General features: G+C 42.6%; 1 long non-coding RNA gene across 1 annotated transcript; it reads left to right on the top strand.

Moving 5' to 3' along the window:
• Positions 1 to 2353: 2353 nt before the first annotated feature.
• LOC143781085 (uncharacterized) lies at positions 2354 to 3963 on the top strand. The gene is made up of 3 exons (XR_013216540.1): positions 2354 to 2393; positions 3391 to 3541; positions 3918 to 3963. It is a non-coding gene; the product is annotated as an uncharacterized LOC143781085 (long non-coding RNA).
• The last annotated feature ends 1450 nt before the right edge of the window (positions 3964 to 5413 follow it).

The following is a 5413-nucleotide window of genomic DNA, read 5'->3' as shown; positions in this document are numbered from 1 at the left end:
AACAACGCGATCACATTGAGTTGTTCCGAGGGTCTCAGGAACGCACGTAGGGAGCCCCATCCCTGAGCGATGCTTCCCTATGCCGCCGGAAGGCTGCGATCATGTTTGATCACAGTGTTTCGGGGGTTAATGTGCAGGGAGCGGTCCATGACCGCTCCTGGCACATAGTGCCAGATGTCAGCTGTGATAATCAGCTGACACCTGGCCGCGATCGGCCACGATCGGCTGCGCTCTCCCCATGAGCATGGCTGATCGGTGATGACGTACTATCCCATCGGTGGTCATAGGGGCCCAGACCCCCTCGACGGGTTAGTATGTCTAATGTCAGAAAGGGGTTAAGGGTAAGTTCACACTAGGTGTTTTTTCAGCGTTCTTTTTTCGGCAGCAAAACCAGATCTCTTGTCAGGAAAGAAGCAGCAGAAAAATACATGTTTTTCTTGCATTTTTTACTGCTGCTTTGGCATGCTAGATTTGTCTCTTGTGCATGCTGACAAAGCTTAGTGTTAAAAAAAAAAGTCCTATTCTATAGAATCTGGTTTTGGCACAAAAACTCAGCAAAACCTGATACCTGCGCTTTTGGTGCATTTTTTCAGCATTTTTTTCACCACCCTTTCATGTTAATGGGTGAAAAACGCTGAAAAAACACTGAAAGAAGTGACATGCTCCATTGTGCAAAAAGATATGCAAAGCACAAAATCCTGATGATAAAAAACCAATCTGTGTGCATGAGATTTCTGAAATGTCATAAACTGCTGATACTGTAAAACCCAGCTGAAATTTTCATTAAAAAAGCATAAAAAAAATTAGAAAAACGCCTAGTGTGAACTTAGCCTAAGGTCATGAGGTTGGACCCAATCAATTATAGCCGGCACCTTCCCGGGATCCATCTCAAACCCTTCAGCAGATAAAATGGACCCCAGAAATGATATTTCTAGAACAGAGAAAATACACTTTTCTAATTTAGCAAACAAAGAATTTACCCAGAGTTTTTGTAAAGCATAACATACATGCTCATAGTGTGAACTCGGGTCAGATGAAAAAATTAGAATGTCATCAAGATATAAACCAATAAACCCTCCAATATTATCCAAAAAAAATGCAATTCATAAAGCTCTGAAAGACAGTAGGTGCATTGGTTAAACAAAAAGGCATGACCAGATTCTCAAATAGACACTCACAGGTAAAAAACACAGTCTTCCACTCATCTCCCTCCTGGATGCGCATCAGAATATAAATCCCTCTAAGATTACATTTAGAAAACCATTTAGCCCCCAGTAAGCTGACTATATTATTCAGGGATGAGTGGAAGTAAGTATTTTTAATAGTAATTTTGCTTAGTTCACGGGAATCAAGGCAAGAGCATAGCCCCCCATCCTTCTTTTTCACAAAAATGAAATCTGCAGCTACAGGCAAGGAGGAAGGAGGGATATGACCCTTCTGTAAACTTTTGTTTACATATTCTTTCATAGTGGTCCTTTCAGGTCCTGACAAATCGTACAGGCTACCTTTAGGCAGCTTGGTGTTAAAAATAAGATCAATAGCACAATCATAAGGACGATGGAAAGGCAGTATCTCTGCCTCTTTTTCCGAGAACACATCTCCGAAGTCTTTCAGGGAAGCCGGCAGACCCTCGAGTCTAGTGGAGCAAATTTGTACATAAAAAAGACATTTCTTATGGCGGTTAGGGCTTCACTTAACAATATATCTTCGTCACCAATCAATAGCAGGATAACATGAGTATAAATATGAAGCCAAGGAAACCCAAACACCAAACCAGGATGTAAATTATCCAAGACACAACTCTCACTCTTAGGCCTCTTTCACACGTCAGTGTCTCCGGTACGTGTAGTGACAGTTTTCTCACGTACCGGAGACACTGACACACGTAGACCCATTAGAATCTATGTGTCTCTGCACATGTGCGTGTTTTCACACGGACCGTGTGTCCGTGTGGAAAACACGTCGACATGTCCGTTTTTCACCGGCAGCACGGACCCCAATACGGACGGCATACGTACATACGGATGCTCATCCGTGTGCTGTCCGTGTGCGTTTTGGCAAACATTGTATCATTATGAGAGACAGGTGTCCTGAATGTCAGGTGATATTAAGAAATAAACTCAGTCTGGCCTTTTCTTTGCTGAGGTGAAGTAGTTGTGTCTTCAGGCACATTTGGGGATTGCTTATCCTGTATTTTTATGACATAATGGCACCTCGTGTGGATACTGAGCGCCTAATAGCTCTTGTGGAACAACACCCAGAACTTTGGGACACTCGTGTGGACGGATACCACGACCGGCTGATTATAGACCATGGATGGCATGCAGTAGCAGAAGCATTGTTTGCACGTAGTGGTTGGTCAACATATTCCCCATCCAAGCAAGCGAAGTATGGTGAGTGGACCCATGGATGTTCCTATGTACTACCAAACTGTACTTACTTAATTCATATTTAAAATAGTGCTTACAGTGCTGATGTGTTAGTGAATCTGTTTGTAGGCCATCAAAATGGCATGTAATGTGTTAATTCCTAGAACTATTATAGTCACTAGACTTCAGAAGGTGTTTTTTTAATGGCAAATCTAAACTTCATGATGTACCTTTGAATACTGTTAATATTAGCCTCAAAAAATGCTTAAATTGATGTTTCACAATGTTAGCACACATTACTGTTGTGCCTCTCATGAACAACCATGCTTCTGCAAGGCCCAAAGTAGACTGTCCCATGTTTTTTTTTTTCTTCTTCACTTGTTTCTTTCAGTATTAGTTGTTTTTATTCTAAAACCCATGCAAATATCTGACACAAATAATGCCCTTACAGGTGTCTTCCCGACATTGTAATGTATGTGTATACTCACTACTCTACACACATATATCTTGAACATAGTTTTTGTAGATAAGAACCCTAGCAATGTGTACATTATGGTGCAGGCTACAGTTGTTAAAGGGACACTGTCACCTGAATTTGGAGGGAACAATCTTCAGCCAGAGAGGCGTGGTTTTCGGCGGGTTAATTCACCCTTTCATTACCCGCTGGCTGCATGCTTGCGCAGGCGTGTACTACGGAGGACAGAGAATGAACTTCAATCCAATATTGCAGCCAGCATGCAGCCAGCGGGTAAGGAAAGGGTGAATCAAACACCCGAAAACCCCGCCCCTATGGCTGAAGATTGTTCCCTCCAAATTCAGGTGACAGTGTTCCTTTAAATTTATGCATGCCATGAGGTAAGAAGTGGCAAGAATTATATGTATAGTAAGGCCCTAGCTGCTGTTTACTTTTGTGAACATATTGAGCAACTGACCATTAAAGGCATATGTCTTCTAAGCAAATTATGTTTATGTATATTACATAGGCCTAATTTTTTACAAATGTTTACTTTATCACCAACAGTGGCTTTGATGAAACGACGCTGGCGCTCAGCAAGGGACCAGTACCGGCGGGAATATAATCCCCTTCCCTCCACATCTGGGGCATCTAGAAAGCGCCAATATGTTTATTTCCGGCAATTAGAATTCCTGCGCCCAGTCATGGAACTCAACCAGTAAGTGTACTGCTTCAACTATCTCATTTTTCAATTTGGATTCACAAACACCAATATTGTTTGAGGCAAACTATGTATGTGGCACTGTAAATACTCAAGTAAGCCACTTTGTCCATGCACATGTAAAATGGCTTGCCACACGCCTATTTTTTACAATTGTCAAAAAAAGGTACCCGATGAGTAGTCCTTAAACCAAAAAAGGAATATAAAATGGTTGCATACAGATACCAAGGTTGTCAAAATTGACATTTGAAATATAAGGGTGTGACATGAACTCCCCTATTGGTAGGTTTGAAAATTTTTTCAAGGATATTTTTCAAAGGAATACATGTTTACGTTACAACTTGAAAAACAATGTCCATTTCTTTAATCCTAGAACTGTGGACAACTTGGACGATTCTGATGAGTCACCAGCAGCGGCTGCCTCAGCATCAGAGACGGATCACCCAGCTGAGGGCACACAAACAACACAGCCACCACAGCCATCTGCTGCTGGTGAAACAAGCACTGAGGGTATGATTGGAAGCAGCCAAAATACAACAGAACAACAATCACAGGCATCAAGCGCACCAGCACCACAGGCATCACAAGCAGCATCAAACATTCCACCGCGGTACATACCACCTAGCCTGAGAGGAAGACGGAGCAGGCGACATGAGGAGATGAGGATGTTGCCAGAAGCAATTGATGCAAGAGTCCTGCATATACTGAATTCAATGACACCAGAATCAGATGTTGATCGTTTTTGTCGCTCACTGTCTCCCTGTCTGGCCAAAGTCCCCACACAACGTCAAGAACGTGTCCGGGCAGCTATGCTTACCCTCCTTTCTGCCAGCCAGGGAGAGAATGAGCCCAACCAGGTGCTTGCACAAATAGAACAGTGGCGTACTGACCAAAATCAGACCCAGTTGGCCACTCGAGCGTCAACACACCAGGAGCAACAGGTGCCTGCAACCTCTTATGGGCAACCATCAACCAGCCAACAATTCACACAAATGCCAGTACCATATTATGTGCATGCCCCCCCCCTGCATCAAGCCAACAGATCCAACATAGGCCACTGGGTGAAGTTGCTCAGAGATTTCAAGGGCAACAGCAGTCCACCAGGCCACCAAGGCAAATCATGCCTGGCCTAACTAGATTTGGCCCACCTAACCCTCAGCCAACAACCCAACAAACAACTGGCCCAACATATCAAGGTTACATCTCACGTCCACAAAGCCATATGCAACCTGTTGCTCAGGTTGGCCAATACTCAGTCTGTGCAAACTACCAGCAACAACCACTCCCCCAACAGCAACACTTTTATGGCCCCTCCTTAGAAACCCAAAGCTACAACACTACTACCTCTGGATACCAACAAATGTATGTTGGAACATCCGTCGATAATCCACCACTGCAGACACAAATGACCCAATCTGAAATGCCCCCACAATCCGCCATCACGGAAGGTGTAGGACCAGAAAACACTACAGAAGAATCAGTGTCTACTCAGGATGATTTCCAAAATCTTTAAATGTTCTCAAGGTTTACATAATAGTTTTTCGAATATATGGCATGTAAGAATGTCGTTAATGCACATTATTGGGTATATGTTGTTGTAAAATGAAAAAACGTTTAGTTTTGGCTCATATTATTAAAAAATTTTGAGTAAAACAAAATAATGTACATGCTGTGTTTATTTGGAACAACTTCACTAACTAATTGTAGGCTATGTAGCACCAAGGGATCCAAAGCCCATTATATTGTGCAAAATAAAAATAATGAACAAGTCCTGAAGGTGGAAACGTGTGTTTAGAATAAAAAATTGATAATTAGTGCACCTTTCCCTCATCTATCCCTTTAATTACAGGCCCAAGCCTTTAATTGCAG

This window comes from Ranitomeya variabilis, chromosome 6 (assembly GCF_051348905.1).
Source record: "Ranitomeya variabilis isolate aRanVar5 chromosome 6, aRanVar5.hap1, whole genome shotgun sequence".
NCBI lineage: Eukaryota > Metazoa > Chordata > Amphibia > Anura > Dendrobatidae > Ranitomeya > Ranitomeya variabilis.
This window is presented reverse-complemented; position numbering and strand designations above follow the sequence as displayed.